Raw genomic sequence first — 23,713 nt, 5'->3', positions numbered from 1 at the left:
AGAGCTAGCGTCTGACTGTGTGGCAGTGATAACTCAAGCCATTGAGGCTAAAGACCCCACTTCCCCATGGGTCTGTCCAGCATTTGCTACTGCTCAGTGTTCAGCTGTACATGGAGACACTCAACCTCTATCACCCACTGAGATTCTACAGGCTCAGAATGATGACAGTGATATTGCTCCAATCATACAATATAAGCTGAGGGGCAGTAAACATGCAGGTTCTGAACTGAGTACCGTTAGTTCACAAAGTAAGTGTTTGCTGCGTGAGTGGGACAGACTTACCCTTGATAAGGATGCCATTCTCCGCAGAAAGACTACAAACCGAACACAGCTCGTCCTTCCCGAACGGTATAAGGCTACTGTGTTACAGGAGTTACATGCTGAGATGGGGCATCAGGGCATCGATCAAACAACCTCTCTGATCAGAGATAGATTCTATTGGCCCTATATGCAAAAGCAAATTGAACACTATGTAACCAGCACTTGCACTTGTCTTAAACAAAAGACTCCATGCAAGGAAACAAGGGCACCCCTAACTAGTATTGTCACCTCTGAGCCATTTGAACTTGTATCGATAGATTTTCTGCACTTAGACAAGTGTAAGGGTAGCTTTGAATATATACTGGTCATTGTTGATCACTTCACCCGATTTGCGCAGGCCTACCCCACCACCTCCAAGTCTGCCAGAACAGTTGCTGATCGCATATTCAATGATTTAGCCCTTAAGTTTGGACTGCCAAAAAGAATTCACCATGACCAGGGTGGCGAATTTGAAAATCAGCTCTTTGCTCAGCTCAAAAAGAACTGTGGTGTGTTGGGGTCACGAACAACACCCGACCACCCACAGGAGAATGGACAGGTTGTACGGTTCAACCGAACACTGCTTCAAATGCTCAAGACCCTAACTGACAAACAAAAGACTAGTTGGAAAGAATCCTTAAACAAGCTGATATATGCATATAACTGCACAAGATGCGAGGTAACTGGTTTCTCCCCCTTCTACCTTCTTTTTGGAAGGTACCCGAGGTTACCTATTGATCTCCTTTTTGGTCTTGCATCTGAAACAGGGAAAGTAGACCATCGGACATACATGGAGGAGTGGAGACGTGGAATGCAAGAAGCATATGAAATTGTGCAAGAAAATGCTAAAAAGTCAGCTGAAAGGGGAAAAAGACATTATGATATGAAAGTCAGAAGCTCAGTCTTGTATCCAGGAGACCGTGTGCTTCTCAGGAATCTGACACCAAGAGGTGGCTCAGGAAAACTTCGTAATCACTGGGAGGAGATCATCCATGTCGTGATTCGCCAAGTTAGCGAGGGTATACCAGTCTATGAGGTTAAGCCTGAACAAGGAAGAGGGAGGTCCTGCCATGTGATCACTTACCACTGGATCTTTAAAAAAAAATCAGCATCTGAGCAAAGCAAAAAGAGGACAGAGACCGGAACACAAAATACAGACCAGGAGGAGGATGATGATGAGGATGGATACTATTATCCCACTGTTCTGTATCCTCAAGCACCTGTCACGGACAGCCACAGTAAGCAATGTGACACAATGGAGGATGCCAACCAAAAATCACCCGTACTGGATAACAATGGACCTGTTGTTGAGAGAGAGCAGGAACCTGTGTCAAATACAAACTCCAGTGGGTCAGAACTGCAACAGGAAAGCATACATCAAGAAACCGAGAATCAAAATGAAAATGTGCATCCAGCCCAAGAATCTCAGGATGAGACTCGAAAATCATTGGAGTTAGATGACACCGATGATAGTGGAGAGCAGAGGTTTAGCCTTCCAAAGAGAGAAAGACGGCCCCCCAAAATATTCACTTATGATCAGCTCGGGTCTCCCAAATGTTACAGTACAGCTTATGCAGACGAAACGTCTCACCAGTATTGCCCCTTAACCTTTTGGGAAGTTCAGCCAATGTGGGTGAACCCGTTTCACATTTACCACCCTTCATTCATACAGGGGTCTTAGAGATCAGAGACTGATTAAGTAATTCAGTGAAATAGGTAATACAGATTATAGATTACTGGAGTGTATGTATATAGCACCTTGTGTTTTTTCTTCTGTACAAGGGAGATACTCAGAGTACCTAAGTGAAAACGTTTGTTTGGAGTATAAGAATTTTTGTTCACACACGTGATGTCGGGACGACATCCAATTTTGGAGTGGAGTGTGTAATGGGTGAATTTATTGTTTTATCAGTCAAATCTTGATTAAATGGGAGATTGAAATGGTCTGTGATCGGTTGATTTGGTCTAGCTTGTAATTCCCATTTGACTGGTCATGCCTGCACAGATCGGGAGGGGGAGCTCTTCACGCATGCTTCATTCACGCCAGAGCTGCTGCAGGTGAAGCATTGTGTCTTGAGTCGTTCTTAATATTCCCGTTCAGGTGTGACATGTTTGATTTGTGCTTTGATTGTCTGGGCAGATGTTTGTTGGAAGCATTTTTGGTCACTGTGTGGATGTTCAAACATGTTCGGTAATATTTGTTCCTAATCTAGGACCGTTTTATTAGCTGACGGTTGCTAGCTGAACCACGTTTTTACAAAGCAGCATCACGCATAATGTGCGTCAAAGCTCTCATAGTTTAAGATGAGTAGAGATAGTGTCTCATTAATCCGTGCCGCTGTGTATGGCCAGTGTCTGCGAATGTAGGTGATATATTCACTGACCGTGATTAGTTTAAATAGTGTGACACTGTTAATTTCTGTTTAGTCATTTACTTGGGTTTTCAATGATGAAGCATGTTAAATGTGGACATATGAAGATGTCTGTCATGTCTATTTTATTTTTGAGTTTGGATATTCAGTTTCATTTTGTTTATTAAGCTATACTGCCACTTGCTAACCTTTTTAAGGTTTACTTGAGAAGTGATAAACTTCTTTGTTTTATGTTGAATTTTTTTAAGTTTAAGTTGCACCTATGGGAATCCAATGTGTTACTGTTATGTTTTATAACAAGAATGTAAACGCGTGTAAATATTTCTGAAAAAAATACACAAATACATTCACGCCAGAGCTGCTGCAGGTGAAGCATCGTGTCTTGAGTCTTTCTTAATATTCCCGTTCAGGATTCGAGTCCAGCCCAGGTACCAGGGTGTAACATCAACTGAATCCATTTCTGAGATATGAAATTCATAAATACTCCAAGAAAGGGCCAAAGAAAACGCTGGAGACAAAAAGAAAACAAAAAACAAGACGAGACAACAACAGACTGATTCACGACCTGCATGAAATAAACAAAATTATGGAAAACGTCAAAGTTGAGATTCCAAACCCTCATGTCCTCCTCTGCAACCTAACACCTTACAGAAAAGATCTTCAGTGTCACTGACCTCTGCTCAGCTTTCCTCAGTGTTAACTAAAAGAAAACAGTCAACACCTGTTTGGCTTCCAATATCAAGACAAGCTCTACAAATACCCCAGAAACAAGAAGGTTCCCCGGGAATTTTCAACAGTCTGGTGAAGAGGGACCCGGAGGAAGTCAGATTGAAAAACAACAGTCTGGTCCTGATTCACTGTGATGATGTCCTTATCGTGTCTAGGGATATAGAGCGTTGCAAGAGCGACACAACCACAGCATGTTAAAATACCTTAAAGAACACCTCCACAATAGCCCAACACATTCTATACGTAGAATGAGTTGGGCTAGGAAAGGATTTAGTTGTAAGTGTATATAGCACATGTTTGTTTTTTGTTTTGTCAATGCTTGTCTTTTTTCTTTTTTTTTTTTTACTGTTTTGCGTGCTTGAGAGTTTTAGTTTTGTTTGTTTGGGCCTAGTTATTGAACTGCTCCTCTGTCTATTTGTATTTTTGTTTAATAAACCAAGATCCTGCACACATCCCAGATGGGCTGATTTAGGTCAGGTAGCTATAACTGTTTTATAAATTTTTTGCTTTGAGCAGTTGTGCAAACTTCAACACTTGCAAGGCTACCACCTGTGATGGACAGGGCCTTCTGAAACGGTTAAAATAAATAAATAAAAAGATAAAAAGATGCCACGTAGTAAAAAGGGGGACACAAAAAGTTTTATTGATTCACTGAAAACATCCACGGCAGTTTGTAACATGGAAACCTAAATTTATGAGGGTAAAAAGAATCATCCTGCCCTCACTGAGGTGAAAAGAAAAAGATATAGTAAAAACCATGATGATAGGTTCTCAATTATCGTAAGACCTCACAGGATTCCAGATGGAGCGTAATAAAATTTATGTAAACTCACGGGGAACAGGGATGATGAGCCTAGAAGACATTAGAACAGTCTTACAAATAGTATCTGTATTTAACATAGCGAACCATGATGAATATTTCTGCGGTATATCGTCTGTTAAAGTGACCATGCAAGTAATGGCCTAACTGACAAAGATATTTTAGTTAAAATAGGGCTACAGAAGGCACTCATAACAGGTTGTAGAATATTCTACAGTACGACCACAACCTAGCGAACCTTCTAGAATGCCATACTGATACTGGTAAGGGTAATACTGAACAAGAAATTAGTAATATCATATGAAGTTGTGGAGTAATCACAGACCTTTAAGCTGAAGAAATTAAAACAGAACTATCTTATAATAGTACCGGCATTTATTATGATAGACAACATGATCATTACAGAAATTTCCTTGCCTAGAAATAGAATTGGCTGACACCTGTTATGTGTTCTAGTCCATAATGCTGCAATAATGGACATAACCTTTTTTAGACTTCTTTGCACACCAAGCTGTCATAAACAAGATGAGTAAAGAAGCATCAACAGTTATATTAACATATTAGGCTAACTATACACGCATCATTGTGCGATAACACCAGCAATATTCTTAGTTATCATTGGTTAATGACGCAACCTAAGGTAACATTAAATGTATGAAAACTGCAATATAAAAAAATCAACCATATAAAGGAATAAATAAAAGAAATGAGAATCCAATAGGAAGGAAGAACCTCTTCCCTGTATAAATGCAGACATACAAAACTACACAGTAATCCGGCGGCAATGCCACTTCCTTTGGTGAACCTTAGATTGGTTGTCTACAAACAATGATATTATACTAAATATATCTTGAAAAAGCTGGATGTGTTGTTGTTGGATACAATAAAAATAGGAGGCCCTCCATGTCCTGCAGGACGGACGGTCACCTAGCACGCTAAACTTGAATTGGCGGAAGTGAAAGCCGTAACGGTGGAATGCGAGCCGGCTGACGAACCAAACGCGACGATGTACACGGACTCCGCGGGTTACCCTTGGAGCATTACTGTCATGCTGCTGTGTGGTGAAAACGACAGCTCTTTAGAACGGACGGCTCTTCCGTCCGATAGGCAAATTAGGAGTATGAGTCGCTTGAGGCGTGATAAAATCAGGAAATGGTTGTGAGAGTGAAGTGGTCTGTATGTGTGGAAACTAACACTTTTGTCACACAGGACAACAATGAGGCCGGTCAAACGGCGAAATGGGAGCAGCAGAAGACAGCCCACAGGCTGGCATGGAGACTGTTACCCTTGACCCAGACAGAGACCAATACGTCAGAAGACTTAACATTGATGCAAGACAATGCATCAAAAGGGGGAGAAAGAGGGTTGGATACAAAGACAGACACAACTTGACTTTAAAGGACATGGAAAACTTCTGACAGACTGACAGTGGCGCCACAAGACTTTACGGGTTTTTTAATCAGATAAAACTCATGAGATGCAGATGTAAGTCATGAGTTGGAATTTCGAAGCAATCATATTAATCAAAATATGGGTTTTGGTTACCTGGTATGCATGAGCATGAACCCAATTATTAACAGGTGTGATGTGTGCCTGAGAATTAATGGGAAAAAGGAAAATCTGTCCATTCAAGATACAGGTTCCGACACCAAAAGGTAAGTTTATATAGACAAATTGCTTTACAAGACGGGTTGAAAATCAGCTCATCATGCATGGAAAATCTGATACAGCAAGAAAGTTTTGATTAAAAAGTGTCCCTGGGTTGGCAGAAATGCTTATATATTAAGTACAATCAATGTTGCTGATACAGAATTTGGTTATCAAACTAAAAATTGGTCCAATCCACCAGCCACTAAATATATCTCTATAAGAAATGATCTGAGGATAAATGGAATGTTACAGAAAGACTTAAAGGATCTGTGTTGGCATTGAAATAACTGACCTAACAGGCTTAACTAATATCAATGCCAATCAGAAGCTTTGTGCATAGACACTTCACCTATGAATCTGCATGCGCTGCTAATGGGCTACAGCATGTCATCGCCAGTATTTAAGACCAACCGGGGACACTCACTAACTACACGAACATCTGGAATGAAAATTTAGTGAAACAACTTATAAGAAAGTGCAGGAAAGTTGTCACAGCGTCCTTTGAGTGCAGAGTAAGGCATGGCGAAGGAGGTGCAGCCAATGGTTCAGCCAGAGAATCTGGAATACAGAATCGTTGTCACCCAGGCAAAAGTGGGTCGATCCATGAGGTGGAAAAGGCCGTCAGCGGTGGTCTGAGCAACAACAAGCAGCTGTCCAATCAAGGGAAGGCCCACCTACATACACCTGAGCTATGCCTAGTGACGACCAGAGGGAGGAGGAGGAGACTAACAGAGATGATCCATGCATGCTGTGTCATGCTTATTGATGGAGAAGAGAAGACCAGTCACCAAATCTGGTCCTACTACCTGTGTCAGGAGCCAAGGAGGATAACCAGGAGCATTGCTTCAATGACCCTTGGCTGAGTCGGGCTGTCGAGGAAGTATCGAATGGGTGAGAAACCACCCATGTGTTGTGTTACGAGGTCATGGTGAAATCGGAGCACCTGAGCTGCGACAAGGAGGGAAGGTTCCGAATGAGTTAACTTGGTGGGCTGTTACTTCCAGCCGATCACAGTTAAAAGAGTCAGAGACAGAAGTTGTACCTTGCTGCAAGGAGCCTATGAACTAAAAGTGTGCCAAAGCTGGCATGTTGCCAGCCATATCCTCTTTTGCTGCCTGTTGAGAAAAGAGTCTATCTGGGCTGGGGCTTGAAGACAAACACCTGGAAAAGAATACGGTTGTCTCTCAGAGAGAGAGAGACAAAGGGGGAGAAAGACTTAAGGAGCCACAAGGAGCATCACACCTGAAACTATGGTCATAATTGCATGCAGTAATGAGAATTATATGTAAGAAATTGAATTAAATTAAATGAAAAATACTTTATTAATCCCTAAAGGGAAATTCAATATTGTAGTATATAATAATAATTGATTTGAGGAGGTCTTGTTCCGGAGGCTGGTGGCTGCTGGCAGGAATGATCTTCTGTATCTTTCAGTCTTGCATTGGACCTGAAGAAGCCTCTCACTGAACACACTTTGTTGTTTCATCACTGTGTTGTGGAGAGGGTGTGAAGAATCCTCCATCATCTTCATCAGCTTGTGCAGCATTCTTCTTTGGACAATCAGCTCCAGCGGCTCCAGAGTTACTCCAAGCACAGAAGCAACTTTCTTGATCAGTTTGTTTATTCTCTTCAAGTCTCTGGTTCTGATGCTACTACCCCAGCAGATGCTGCAAAGCTGACTGCACTCTCCACAACAGACTTATAGAAGATATGCAACATCTTGGTGCAGACGTTAAACCATCTCAGCTTGATATAAATAATATAATCATCCACAGCACCTGTAGTTCACTTGATATTCTTAATATAAACATCCACAGCACATGTAATGTCCTGCATCCTATACACAAAGGCCCTTTCACAATTGCTCAAGCCTATGTGCATGCACACATTTGTGGACATTTTATTATAACCTGGGCATGAAAACACTAAACTTTGGAACGTGGAATGTACATGGAGCTGGTTCCAGAGAAAAGAGGTTGAAAATCTTTAGTCAATTGAAAGACTTACAGGCTGACATCATTTTATTACAAGAGATTCATATGGCTAAATCTACAATTGATGTACTCAGAACACCTCAATTTCCTCATGTATTTGCAGCTTGTTATAACTCTAGACAGAGAGGTGTTGCAATCCTCTTAAATAGAAAAATTAATTTTACTCTAAACAGCACAGTGGCAGACCCTGAAGGTAGATTTATTATAGTTAACTTGTCTATTCAGAATCTTAAAATATGCATAGCTAATGTTTACAGTTCAAATGTTGATGACTCCTCCTTCTTTCCTTCTTTGCGGCACTCTCAAACCACCTAGATGATATTATCATTGTGGGAGGAGACCTCAACCTCTTGAATTCGGGTATGGACAGGGTCAACGCGACAGGAAATAGATTGATCATTACTTAAAGATATTGACTTCTTTAGATTCATTAAAAAAGAGTGGAATATGTATTTGCAAAATAATGAGCTCCCAGGAACATCAGCATGCATGTTGTGGGAAGCAGGAAAAGCTGTAATGCGAGGACAAATAATCAGTTTTTCATCTTATAATAAAAAGAACGAGAATGCAAGAAAATCACAGTTAGAACTTGAAATTAAAACCCTAGCGGATGCCAATGGTACCTTCCTAAGTGATAACATCTTGAAGAAAATAAGGAAGGCCAAACTAGAGCTAAATGAAATACTAGAGAAGAAAACACAGTTTCTTGCACAAAGACTACGCTTGAAGAACTTTAAACTTGCCAACCGGTCTAAGAAATATTTAGCCAATCAGATGAAAATGAATCGGGAAAAAAATACCAGAGCCTCTATTAAAGACTCAGCAGGGAATATCACCCATGATCATAAGAAATAAATTTAGTATTCAGAGACTTTTACCAAAACTTATACACACCACAAATTGATCCATCAGATGACAATATTAATCAATTTCTCAGAAACATCAACCTTCCTAAATTAAATCATAAACAGGCTAGGGGTTTGGATTCACCTCTCTCAGTAGAAGAACTCCACAAAGCCCTCCAGCACATGCCTAGCAATAAAGCTCCAGGTCCAGATGGTTTTCCTGCTGAATTTTACAGATAGTTTTGGGATGTATTGGCACCTACATTTCATAAAATGACATCAGAAATTAAGGAAAATAATAGATTATCTCTAAATATGAATTCTGCTAAAATTAATCTCTTGCTAAAACCAGATAAAGACCATACACTACCATCCAGTTATCGACCTATATCACTCATAAAAGTTGATCTTAAAATAATTTGCAAAGCCCTTGCTACCCGGCTAGAAAAGGTAACTCCATCTATTATACATCATGACCAAACAGGTTTCATTAAAGGTAGACAATCCTCTATTAATACACGGAGACTTGTCAATATTATAGACCACTCTACCATTAAGAACTTAGAAACAATAATAATTTCTTTAGATGTAAAGAAAGCTTTTGACAGAGTAAACTGGAAATTTTTTCTAGCAACTTTACATAAATTAGGATTTGGACCCTCTTTTATTGACTGGATAAAAATATTATATAACTCACCCAAGGCCTGTGTGAAGACAAATGATCAAATTTCACCAAGGTTCAGTTTACAGAGAGGCACCAGACAAGGCTGTCCACTTTCGTCCTCACTATTTGCTATCTTTATTGAACCCTTAGCAGTCGCTATCAGGCAAAATAAGGACATCAAAGGCATCCAGGGAAAAAACATAGAACACAAAATAAGTCTTTATGTTGATGATATATTACTTTTTCTTCAGAATTCAAAATTATTTCCAGAATATACCCACTATTACATTACAGCCAGGAAATATAAAACACTTGGGTATAAACATTTCTTCCAGGCTTTCAGAGTTAACAAAACTGAATTATGTTCAGCTTTTAAAAACCATACAGGATGATCTCAAACGCTGGAGCTCTCTACCGATTTCTCTCATCGGCGGAGTTGCCCCAATTAAAATGACGGTTTTTACCAAAAATCAACTACCTCTTCTCTATGACACCCTTTAAACCATCCCCTAAGTGATTTAAGTCACTGGACTCTCACATCTCTAAATTTCTTTGGAAGAACAAACCACCATGTATTAGCTTAAAAACTCTACAGAAAATGAGAAGATCTGGGGGTTTGGACCTGCCCAATTTCCATTACTACTTCTCAGTCAACAGGTTACAGTATATCTCAAAATGGTACAAGTCTCACCCATTAGATGAGCCATGGTTAGATGTTGAAGAAGCATTCTGTGAAAATCTAGAAATAAAAAACTTGCCTTTTATTAGCCAAGTTATCAAACATCATAATAGTATAAAAGCAATAATAGCATCAATATTAGTTAATCTCTGACAGCCTGGTGGGAATTCCTTAAAAGAACGAAGTCACCACTCTTCCCATATAAATATACACCCATCTGGAACAATCCTGACATCCTACAAAATAAAAAAAATGCGGAACTTCTCTCAATGGAGCAACCAAAGAATAAAGCACTTGGAGGATATAATTGTAAACAAAACATTTAGATCATTTGACATTTTTGACTTCACAATATGGAATCAGTAGCAACAAATTTCTAGAATATCAACAACTTAGATCTTTAATAAACAAAAAGTATAACCTGAATCTCATAAACTTGCAACTTCCTATCAGTGTAGCAAAGTTCTTTAATCTTAGCAATCTCAAACTAATAGAAAAAATTTACACATTGATGTATGAAATGGATGAGACACTCTCTCCCAACCTTAAAATGGGAATCTGATTTGTCCATTAACCTTAGTCAAACCTTCTGGTCAGAAATGTGCTTAAACACCTTTACAATGATTAAACACCCAAACTTACAACTTATACAATATAAAATTCTTCACAGAACACATTACACAGGAAAAAGAATGTTCCTGATGGGTCTTGCATCATCTAACCTGTGTTCACAGTGCACAGATAACAGACCAGATGACTACATGCATGCTGTATGGTCCTCTTCACCAGTGCAAAACTTTTGGCTTGAGGTGTGCAGAGATTTATCAACATGACTCAAATGTACAATCCCAGCTTCTGCCTCTCTTTGCATACTTGAATATGCAAATAGAAAACTATTCTCATGAATTGGAAGACAAAAAAAGAATTTAAGCATTATTCAGTTTGGAAACCTCCTTTCAGACCACATCAGTAATGAGATGATGTCTGCCTCCTCAAAAGATCAGTTGGACAAATTTTGTTTTCTCTTGTCCCCTGTAATCAGCTTCATCACTTAGTGTGGGGGGGAGAATGTGACCTTGTTTCACTCCAAGGTTGGGATATGGTGGGGGATCTCTGATGTCTGTGGGTCTGTGGTAGCCTCCTGGGTGGGAATCTTGGCTGCCTTGCTGCTGGGGTGGCTGCGTCTCCTGTCCTGGGGGGGCTTGGGTGGATCAGTGGTTGAAGTTGCTTCGCGGCGGTGGGATGAGGTTGCTGACAGGGGGGGATTGGCGGGCCTTGGCTCCGTGGCGGGTTGCCGTGCCGCTGCAGGGTGGACTGGGTGGGGGTCCCGGGCTCCGGTGCCCGGGGCTGTCCCCTCTCTCCCGTGGGGGGGAGGGTCGGCCTGCACCAGGAGGGCTGGGCTGGCCTGGACTTGCTGCTGTTGTGGTGGGTAGGTGTGTGTGTGTGTGTGTGTGGGGGGGGGGGCCTCATCTTCTGGAGGACAAACCCACTTTCCTCTTGACAAAAATCCCCGGTCCCTTCTCCTTCCCCACTCTCCATCACACACAGGTAGGGCGTTGAGAGGTGGGCACGTTGTGCTGGGTGGTGAGAAAGGCCATCAAGGTGGTCTTGATCACTGCACCCAGTATCTGCTCACTTCTCAGTTTTAATCACATTTAGTCACCACAACACAAAACACTGACAACTCATGGTCAAGTTTTGGGGGGCGTGACATGCAGTGTACGGTGGGTGGGGCTGCTTAGGCAGTTCCTCTCCCGACACGGTGCGGTTACCCCCCTCAATTTTAGTTGCAATTAACCGATACTTCACAATCATTCGGGGAGGGAGGCAGGGGCATCGGGGTCCTATCATGCCCCCATTTCCGGGGCCTTGCTGGAGGGTTTCAGGCGGGGGAGAGGGCGCTGCTGGCCCTGAGGGGGTGCTGGTCGGTTGCATCTGTGGGGGATGGGGGGTGCTGGGGGTGGTGGGCGGTGGTCAAGGGGGGCTTTGTCAGGGCCTGCCTGCCCTCTGTCCCCATGGGGCGTTGCACTCAGGGCATGTTGGGAAGGAGAGAGGAGGGTGACTTTGAGTGAACGGGTGAAGTTGTAAATGGAAGGTCAGAGTGTTATGTGTGTATGTTTGTCGGTGGTGGGGGGGAAGCGAAGAAATAAGGCGGAAATAATTCAGTTAAGTGGATGGGCAATGGGACATGGATGAGGATGGCTGGGGTATGGGAAGGGGCATGTTAGGGGGGATACAATGAGATGGATGCGTGTATGATGTAGTGTGCTTTTGTATAAGGAATATGAGGCCGGATGGAAGGGAGGTTAGGGGTTATGTATGTGTGTAGAGTGGAGGATGTGATGGGGTGTGTGTGGGTATATAGAGGTGGAGTGAGGTGAAGGGATGGGGTCGGAGTTGGGCATGTATAGGGGGACAGTGTATAAGGGGAATTGGGGTGTATTGAGTGTAAAGCAGAAGTGTGTGCGGATGGGGACTGAGTAGGGGGTGTGTGATGAGTGTGAGGGTGTGTCGAGGGGAGCGTGTGAGGCGGGATGTTATGGGGTGTGAGTGTGAATAGCGTGGGGGGCAGAGGGGTGGGGGAGTGCGAGATGGGGTGTCTGTCAGCGACAGGATAGATAGTGTGTGTGTGTGTGTGTGTAAGAAGGGAATGTGCGCATGTATGTGTGTGAGTGCGGGTGTGTGTGTGAGTGCGTGAGTGTGCGTGTGTATGAGAGTGTGTGGGAGGGGTGAAAGGGCCTTGGTGCCCAGGGAGCACGGCCGGTGCACTGGGGCATGGCCTGGCTGCCATTCGGTGGCAGTCTAGGTGTCCTGGCTCTCCATTGGCGTGGGCTGTACCTCCTGCCTGTGGAGGTGAGGGGTTGCCTTCGGACTCCTGGGGTCCTGGGGTCCTGGGGCCCGCACTCTGTCTGCCCTGGGTGGCCAGTGCCCAGCGGAGCCGGGCTTTGCTGGTCCGGGCCTGCTGGGGCCTGTTTCCCCTGACCGTGGGGGGCTCTGCTTGGGCCCCCTCTCTGCCATCTCCTGGGTGGATGCATGGCTGGCTCCGGAGCGGGGTGGCTGGGATCTGTGATTGGGAACAGCCGTCAGCTGATCGAGCCTCGGGGTTCTCCAGGCCTTCCTCTTGCCTGCATGTGGGCAGGGCCACATTGGCATAATCACTCTTCTCCGAGCACGTTCCACTCTGTATGTTCTGCATGTGACACAGTCACTGAGTCGCCTGCAGGTTCATTTACTAACAATGGCTGGCTTTCTTCCTGCGTGTCTAATTTAGCTTGTGAGCTCTGGGTTTTCCTGATAGTTGATGGCTTCATCCTCCTGCAGGGGGGACATGACTCCAGTGTATAGGTGTATGGATGTGTGTATATATAGTGGGTGTGTATGTGTGCTTATATACAGGCAAATGTATGTAGGTTGTTCTCTTTTTCAATCTTTTTTTTTTCTTTCTCTCTCTCTTTTTCTCTCTACAAGGTGTTTTCTGTTTTCTCATCTTTTCGATTCTCTTTCTGTCCCTCTTCGGTCCAGCAGTACAAACTTTGTAATACAAACAATTATGCAAAATAAATAGAAAAAATAAATTTAAAATCTAGAATATCAAATCTAGAACATCACATTAGAGTCAGGGATGTGTTCATGCAGCCATGTCTCAGTGAAACACATAATACTGCACTCTCTGTATTCTTTCTGAGACTTTGTTCGCATCTCGAGCTCGTCCGTTTTGTTAGCTAGCGATCTCACATTATCCATGTCGACGGTCGGAAGAAATGGTTTAAATCTCCATTGCTTTCTTCGCTTCCCCCTCTGCATCCTCTTCTCTTTCTTTTCAACTCCATCGGGATTTGATGTGTTGTTTTGCTGATAATCCTGATTTGGGAGAGGTTAAGCAGTTGATCCCGATTGTAAACAAGTCTTTTGTTGCCATGGAGACTCATCATAACAAGCCTTGAAAGAGCAAAAATATGCAGAAAAATCTTCCTTGCAACACACCCTCCGAACCGGCATGAAATCCTCAGAAAAAAATACCTAATTTGAGGTAATATCTATGCGAGAAGACTTTGTACTTAAAAAAAAAATCAAGATAGCAAGTCAGAGCTACTACAATCTGCTGCCAACAGACATCTTGAATGGGTTATAAATGATACAATGATAATCGTTATGCAATGTGAATGTGGAACAGAAATTATCCAAAAGCTTGAGGTCAAATGATTTGGCACTTTTTTTTTTTTTTTTTTACTCTGAAAGGGTTAATAACTGATGATATTACTGCACATACTGTCTGCCAATATGAAATATATATTTATGATCATAACAAACCTTGAATAGATGGGTGTGAGGTCATAACTTTTGTTTTACAGGATTAACAATGGACTAAGAACCAGTTGGAGTGAATGAAGCATGAGGAAAGTGAATTGTTATAAAAAGATAATACTATAGGTTGATTGATTTTTGATGCCGTTTTGGTTGATTTTTTTATGCCATGATATTTTTTACCCACACACTCTTTATCATGTATGCTCATTTTAGTTTACAGTCAGCCCAAACAGAAATGAGTTAATTACAAGAGCTAGGTGTGAGAGCTTAATCAGCTCTCAAAGGGGGAATATGTTGTTATTTAATAATTATAACTCCCATTGGAGTATTTGAGGTCACATAGCATTAGATTACAGTTTGTGATAAACTTTTGGGATAAAACACATTCCAGCAGAGTCCAGAATTGAGTGTGTGCGTTCAGTGCTGAGTTTATATGTGTGTGGGATGGGAAGTACAAGAGAGGAGGACGGAGAGCTGGTCGGGGCTTTTTGTCTGGGTCTGCGCCATCCCATCGGAGTAATGGTAAAATGGTATGTAATATGTAAAATAAATAGTTTTTTCTATATGCAAGAGTTGTGGTCAGTCTGTGCTTTGGTACCTGCGTGAACATGACGGGAAACGAGTCGCTCCAGGTCTGTAAGTGCGGGGTAATTCTTCCACTCTTAAAACCCCTTCTGATGAGAGGAATAATCTATTCTTCTACAATGACAAAAATGTATGTACATGGATACATGTACATACACCTGTTGGTGATCACCTTTATCTGATTGGTTGGGCGATCAGACAGAGATTATTTGAGCATGCGCATCACCTGGTGTTTTTCAGTCTAAGGAAGGGCTGTAGCCCGAAAATTTGGTCCAAAACATCCCATTGTGGAAACCAGGTTGTCTTATGCATTACTCCATCATTCTATTTCTTGGTCAAACATTCCCTACACCAGTGTTTTTCAACCTTTTTTGAGCCAAGGCACACTTTCTTTTTCACTCAAAAATCACAAGGCACACCACAAACCAAAAAAAAATTTTTTAAAGACCATATTATTATTATTATTATAAAGTCCATCCCATCAAAGCCTCATGAATGGAAATCAGATAAACACAAGGAGAAGAAATTTTATTATCGTTTACCGGGGCCTGTTTGGATGAACACAAAGCTGCTTTTTAGACCAATGAGGTGAAATTGGGTCATTTCTCAGGGCACACCTGATAATCTCTCACGGCACACTAGTGGGCAATGGCACAGTGGTTGAAAAACACTACACAGTCTGGAGGTGTGTTTGGGATCATTGCCCTCTTAAAATACAAATGATGGTCCCACTAAGTGCAAACCAGATGGGATGGCATGTTGCTGAAGAATGCTGTGGAAGCCATGCTGGTTAAGTGTTCTTTGAATTTTGACTAATTTATCAAGTGTTTCACTTGCAAAGAACCCCCATACCATACCACGTCTCCTCCGGCGTGCTTCACCGTGGGAACCACACACATAGGAACCATCTGCCCACCTTTACTGCATCTCACAAAAACATGGCGAGTGGAACTAAAAATCTCATATTTGAATTCATCAGACCAGAGCACAGATTTTCACTGTTATGAGATCATTCCTGATGTTTCTTGGCCCAAATTAGCCTCATATTCTTGTTTTCTTTCTCAGCAGTGGCTTCTTTACAGCAATTTGACCATGGAGGCCCAATTTAGGCAGTCTTCTCTGAACAGCTGATGTTGAAATGCATCACTTTCTTAAATTCTGTGAAGCATTTCTGTAGGCTTTTATCTGAGGTGTTGTTTATTTGTGGTTTCTGAGATTGGTGATGCACTGTCTTTTCTCTTCACTTACTTGAGTGGTTCTTGCCATAATATGGATTATAACAGAGATCAAACAGAGTGAAACCACTGCATAGACCTTTGCAGCAACCATGCCTCTACACATTACAACCAATGGTGTCAAACACAGAAGGAAATAAGTCCCAGAAATGAGCTCTTGACAAGGTAATCCTGTTATTGACAAACCATTCCAGCCTTATGAAGCTGATTGAGAAAATGTCATGAGTGTGGCAAGCTGTCGCCAAAGCAAAAGGTGGTTACTTTGAAGAATCTAAAATATAAAACATATTCTGGTTTATTTACCACTTTTATTGTTTACATAATTCCACATATGTTCCTTCATAGTGTGGATGTATTTAGTTGTACTCTGCAATTAAGAAAATGAAAAAATGAAGAAAAAACACTGAGTGAGGAGGTGTGTCCAAACTTTTGGACACACCCAGGAGGTGGCAGAGGGGGCCCCAGCCAGAGCCTTAAATATATATATGTATATATATATATATATATATGTATATATATATATATATATATATATATATATATATATATATGTATATATATATATATATATATAGGCCTGGGCACCCAAAGAACAAGGACATTTCCATGGCCCCCCAGACCAACCCTCCCTTCCACCCACTTGTCTTGACAAACACTCCTTACCTAGCCAGAAACACCCCTGTGCTCACCCAGAATCTACCGCATACCCACTGAATCCTCCACATCCACCCAGAACCGACCTCTACATTCACTCACCTGTATAAACATACACATCCAACCAAAAGTACTGACAGCCCCCATGTGCAATGCAAAGGACCCCCTCAAGGTGAGGGTTTATTGGCAGCACCCCACCCACAACGCCAGGCCAGACACCGACTCCAACCACAAGCACCTCCTAAAATCGGAGGCATAGGAAGACCTCTGTGTGAGTTGTGTGTGCATGAGCTATATTTATACTGCAATTAAAAAGAGGAGCTGCCATGAAGTGCTGCTGCCAGACAGCTGGACCGCTCAGAGCTACCTCAGTTGCGTGTGTGTTATGTGTGAGCACTGTAGTGTAACTGTAAAAGTTCTACACTGTAAAATTATTAAAAGTGAGGCACATATGAAACATGCGCCATGATTATAAAACAAAGGCTTTACAAAAGATTAAAGAGAAGGAATGCAACTAAACAAAATATTGTAGCATGTTGAGCATTGGTGGGTGGAGTTTTCCCAGCATGCCTTGCTGACTTTGTTCAGGTTGCACCGTGAGTAGGTAGGTAGGTAAATGTTAATAAAAGGCACAACTTGTAAGAGAGAAATCTTGTCTGCATTTAACTTCATGTCCTTAACATTGCTACATTGGTGTCGGATGTGGGGTTAAGATGACATCCATTTTGGGAGAAGTTGAAGACCTGATCACACAGCTGCCTTTTCTGGAGGGAACTTATCCCAAGAAAATGGACAGAATGACGATGAAGACTCCCCTGGGAGGACCCTAGGAGGAAGTCCAGCTGAAAGAACCGATGAGTACGTGGAAATAGTGGGTAGTAGACCCTGCAAGTCCACGGAAGAAATGACTGGCAGCAGCTCACCTATCATGCACAGTCCTGCTTCTTCCTTCCAGCTAGCACTGAGCATGACCTCACCCATGGCCTCAGCATGTGGCCACACCCCTTTCAATGCCACTGGACAGAAAACAATGAAGCTGACTCGTTATAATGGAGAGGAGCCCCTGGAAACCTATCTCATCCAAGTGCAGCTGGCAGCACAGTTAAACAACTGGTCTGCAGAAGAGACAGCGGTTCACGTTGCCCTTGCCCTGGAAGGTAAAGCCCTGCAGATTCTTGTTGACCTCCAGCCACAGGAACAGCTCAATTGGCAGGCTGTAGAGAGAGCACTACAACAACGTTTTGGCCGCCAGACTTATGCTGATGATGCCTGGAGTAAGCTGTTTAACCGTCGGAGGAGAGGAGGTGAGAGCCTGGGTGCATTCACTGCAGATCTTCGGCTTCATGCACGACAGGGGTACCCCACCTTTAGTGCTGCTGCTCAAGAAGAGCTGGCCCTCCAAGCTTTTATCCAGGGCCTCCACCCGGACAGGCTCCAAGAGCATATTTGCCTCTGTGCTCCAAAGACTTTGACTGATGCCTTGAGTGAAGCTGAACGTGTTGAACATGTTTTGGGTGCAACTGAGCACACTCCCAATGACAGGCATAGAGTTCGACAAGCGGGTTATGAAGATGGTGATGATGAAGAAATAATTTGTCAAGTTATGCAAACACCTCTGCAGTCATCAAGATGGGGAGCAAGGAGAGGTGGACGGCGGTCCAGAGAGGGGTGTTATCGGTGTGGAGAACTGGGCCACATTGCACGTTACTGCCCAGCACCAGCTCCAAGAAACCTAGTTCCACAGGCCCCTTTAAACTAGACTGGGGTAGTACAGTGGGAGAACTGCTACCCATGACTGCACCCACCTCCCAATCCTTACCATTAAGGCTTGGCCGCGTGGGCCAAGCACATGGACTGTATGTGGACTGCAACATCAATGGTACGCAATGCAAAGCCTTGGTGGACACTGGGTCCACCATCTCATTAATCCGCCCTGGTACTCTGCCTGGAACCACTGGCCCAAAGCCCCAAGGTTGGGGGTACACCAAACTGCGCATCATCACTGTTACTGGGGCATGAGCAAAACTGCTTGCAGAAAGGACCCTCCCAGTGACTGTTGCTGGCCACAGTATTGACCACAAATTCTGGCTGGCCAACATACAAGATCCCTGCATTATTGGGCTGGATTTATTAGTCAGGTTGAGAGCAGTAGCTGATGTACCTGGGGCTATACTCCGTCTCGGTTCAGACATCATTGCCCTATACCCTTCAGGAGAAGATGCACTACGACTCACCTCATTACCTGCTCAGGGCTCCTCCACTCCTTCACTAGCGACTGAGGTGTTCACCACAATGATGCCCCCTGCTGATGAGAATCCCTCACCTTCCCAATCAGTAGACGCCCGGGGTTCTACAGTGCTTCAGTCAACCGAAGGGCCCTCCACGCTGACACATTCTGCCAAAGAGGGTGAGTTCTCTGAACCATTACAACCATCTCAACGCCCTTCTGCTGAAACTAGGCAAGCCATCAATGACCTATACCAACGAAGCTGTGAGGGTCTGGAGACAGATCAGAAATACCAGCTACGAGAGCTGCTGGACCTGTTTTCTGACATCTTTGCAGCAAGAGATGAAGACTGCGTCCACACCAGTTTGGTCCAACATGAAATTGACACGGGTAAGGCCCATCCCATTCGCCTCCACCCCTGTCGTCTGCCATTTGCCAAACGGGCTACAGCAGAGCAGAAAATCAAAGAGATGCTGGAAGCAGGAATTATTGAGCCTTTGACAAGCCCCTGGGCAGCCCCAGTGGTCCTGGTCAGGAAGAAGGACGGAACCTTCCATCTATGGAAAAAAGTTCCTCTTATGCACTGACCATGCTTCTCTCACCTGGCTTCTCAACTTTAAAGAACCTGAAGGGCAGCTGGCTCGGTGGCTGGTGACACTTCAGGATTATGATTTTGAAATCCACCACGGAGCTGGTCACCATCATCTCAATGCAGATGCATTGTCTCGACGACCCTGTGGGCGGAGTGTCGAGACAATGCAGATGCATTGGTGGGTGGAGTTTTCCCAGCATGCCTTGCTGACTTTGTTCAGGTTGCGCGTGAGTGAGACTGTTAATGCCGTTAATGAGACTGTTCAATGGATGTAGGTGGTCCTGTAAATGTTAATAAAGGGCACAGTTCGTAAGAAAGAAATCTTATCTGCATTCAACTTAATTCCCTTAACATTGCTACAATATTCAGCTCAATTACTAACTCAAAGAAGATCTCAACCTGTGCATACTTGTGCTCTCTCTGTGTCTGTGCGCGCGCGTGGGTGTGAACGCATACACTAAAAGAAAAAAACAAATTACATTTCAGGTGAGCTTTGCTTCAGTCTAGGGCTGATTCAGCACCACCAAAAATGGGCTAAAATCGCCTGATCAAGATAATTGTCATCCCTGAACCTGAACAATGAAACCTCATAAACACTTCATTAGGTCCATCTAGGTAGGCTACAGTCAAAACAAATCCTGCTAAAAAGAAAAACCGCACAGACAGGTAGATTATTCAGTTTAATCACATGTAATAAATACATAGGTGAATGCAGATATTTATTTTGTAATTTCCAGTAGCCTATTTATGTTTAGGGGACAGTTCGGACATCTTTTGTTGTGTTGCGGTGTGTTTCTGTATTTACTGAGGTTTTCCTTCATCCAGACCAGCAGTTGTATATCTGAGTTTCTGCAACCTGAACGTCGTTTCTATATCCGTACTGAGACACACAGGTGGAAATTAATCTGCACATCCTGCCTGTACGGAAATCGGCAAATAATATCTGGATCGCAACTCTTTCATAGCGGGAATGTTTTTCTGCATCAGTCCCGCTCCACATTCCACCAAAACTACAGGAAACCAGGCTGCAAGACATCTGGGTCCTGAGTTAAATAAGAACCGGGTAGGACAAGCTGTACCCGGGATGCTGCTGCTGACGCCACGCGCATGCCTGCGTGAACGGGACAGCGCGGCGGCATCTCCTCCTCATCAGGACGGAGAGCTCACAGCGAAGAACGGATCGGACACCCCTGGTCAGGATTCAGCTCTGAGAGGTAGGACTGGTTCCGTTCATCATTGGATCATTCTCGTTTTCTCGTAAACATGCTGGCTTAGAATGCTAACGTGATGGGCGTGTATGCGTGCGCGTGCGCGAGTGTGCTGGCCTCAGAGAGGAAAACAAACAGAACCAGATCCCCCTAACCCGACCTATAAACCCGCAATGTGAAAATCCTGTCCACAACATCACAGGACGAGACAGTAAAACTCATCTGTTCACCACAATGATGTTCATTTAGGTTCCCTAAATCAGAACCACATGGACACACACACCATTAACCCGAATCAGAACCAAGACCAGGAGGCCAAATCTTCATCGGAAGCAGGACCAGGAAGGAAAACCTCCAACACAGCCACCAAGAATTTTAAGTCGGACCCAGCAGCCTCGGCCTGTAACAACAGGACTAAAGGGGTGGATCAGGGCCACAAAACCAGACCCGATGAGAAAAATTTCAGAAAAGAATATTTGAACATGATCTGAGGATAGATGGGAGGTCTGCTTCTTGAAGCCAGACTGGGATATGATTCTGCTTCCTGAAGCCAGACTGGGATATGGTTCTGCTTCCTGAAGCCAGACTGGGAAATGGTTCTGCTTCCTGAAGCCAGACTGAGAAATGGTTCTGCTTCCTGAAGCCAGACTGGGATATGGTTCTGCTTCCTGAAGCCAGACTGGGAAATGGTTCTGCTTCCTGAAGCCAGACTGAGAAATGGTTCTGCTTCCTGAAGCCAGACTGGGATATGGTTCTGCTTCCTGAAGCCAGACTGGGAAATGGTTCTGCTTCCTGAAGCCAGACTGGGATATGGTTCAGCTTTCTGAAGCCAGACTGGGATATGGTTCTGCTTCCTGAAGCCAGACTGGGATATGGTTCAGCTTTCTGAAGCCAGACTGGGAAATGGTTCTGCTTCCTGAAGCCAGACTGGGATATGGTTCTGCTTCCTGAAGCCAGACTGGGATATGGTTCAGCTTTCTGAAGCCAGACTGGGATATGGTTCTGCTTCCTGAAGCCAGACTGGGAAATGGTTCTGCTTCCTGAAGCCAGACTGGGATATGGTTCTGCTTCCTGAAGCCAGACTGGGATATGGTTCAGCTTTCTGAAGCCAGACTGGGATATGGTTCTGCTTCCTGAAGCCAGACTGGGATATGGTTCTGCTTCCTGAAGCCAGACTGGGATATGGTTCTGCTTCTTGAAGCCAGACTGAGAAATGGTTCTGCTTCCTGAAGCCAGACTGGGATATGGTTCTGCTTCCTGAAGCCAGACTGAGAAATGGTTCTGCTTCCTGAAGCCAGACTGGGATATGGTTCTGTTTCCTGAAGCCAGACTGGGAAATGGTTCTGCTTCCTGAAGCCAGACTGGGATATGGTTCTGCTTCTTGAAGCCAGACTGAGAAATGGTTCTGCTTCCTGAAGCCAGACTGGGATATGGTTCTGCTTCCTGAAGCCAGACTGGGAAATGGTTCTGCTTCCTGAAGCCAGACTGGGAAATGGTTCTGCTTCCTGAAGCCAGACTGGGATATGGTTCTGCTTCCTGAAGCCAGACTGAGAAATGGTTCTGCTTCCTGAAGCCAGACTGGGAAATGGTTCTGCTTCCTGAAGCCAGACTGGGATATGGTTCTGCTTCCTGAAGCCAGACTGAGAAATGGTTCTGCTTCCTGAAGCCAGACTGGGATATGGTTCTGCTTCCTGAAGCCAGACTGGGAAATGGTTCTGCTTCCTGAAGCCAGACTGGGATATGGTTCTGCTTCCTGAAGCCAGACTGGGATATGGTTCTGTTTCCTGAAGCCAGACTGGGATATGGTTCAGCTTCCTGAAGCCAGACTGGGAAATGGTTCTGCTTCCTGAAGCCAGACTGGGAAATGGTTCTGCTTCCTGAAGCCAGACTGGGAAATGGTTCTGCTTCCTGAAGCCAGACTGGGATATGGTTCTGCTTCCTGAAGCCAGACTGGGATATGGTTCTGCTTCCTGAAGCCAGACTGGGATATGGTTCTGTTTCCTGAAGCCAGACTGGGATATGGTTCTGCTTCCTGAAGCCAGACTGGGATATGGTTCTGCTTCCTGAAGCCAGACTGGGATATGGTTCTGCTTCCTGAAGCCAGACTGGGATATGGTTCTGCTTCCTGAAGCCAGACTGGGATATGGTTCTGCTTCCTGAAGCCAGACTGGGATATGGTTCTGTTTGCTGAAGCCAGACTGGGATATGGTTCTGCTTCCTGAAGCCAGACTGGGAAATGGTTCTGCTTCCTGAAGCCAGACTGGGAAATGGTTCTGCTTCCTGAAGCCAGACTGGGAAATGGTTCTGCTTCCTGAAGCCAGACTGGGATATGGTTCTGCTTCCTGAAGCCAGACTGGGATATGGTTCTGCTTCCTGAATGCCAGACTGGGATATGGTTCTGCTTCCTGAAGCCAGACTGGGATATGGTTCTGCTTCCTGAAGCCAGACTGGGATATGGTTCTGCTTCCTGAATGCCAGACTGGGATATGGTTCTGCTTCCTGAAGCCAGACTGGGATATGGTTCTGCTTCCTGAAGCCAGACTGGGATATGGTTCTACAGAGTGTGATAACTGAAATTAACTGAAAGTTGAAAAGTTACAAAGTTGAGAACATGAGAAACAATAAAAATGAATTTAAAAAATATTAAATAAATAGTAATTACAACATTAGCAATAACAGTATATTCAACAATATTAATCATGAAATTACATGTTTACATAATAACACCTTGTCAGTGTAGAAACAAATAAAAAAACAATCTGTGTAGACTCTCAAGTAAAGTAATAAATATTAAAGTGGACCTGCTAGAATATCTTAAACCAAGTTGTTTCTCTCTTACCTCAGGTCAGTG

Source organism: Telmatherina bonti (genome assembly GCF_933228915.1).
Source record: "Telmatherina bonti genome assembly, chromosome: 3".
NCBI classification, from domain to species: domain Eukaryota; kingdom Metazoa; phylum Chordata; class Actinopteri; order Atheriniformes; family Telmatherinidae; genus Telmatherina; species Telmatherina bonti.
Note: the sequence above shows the minus strand (reverse complement) of the source record.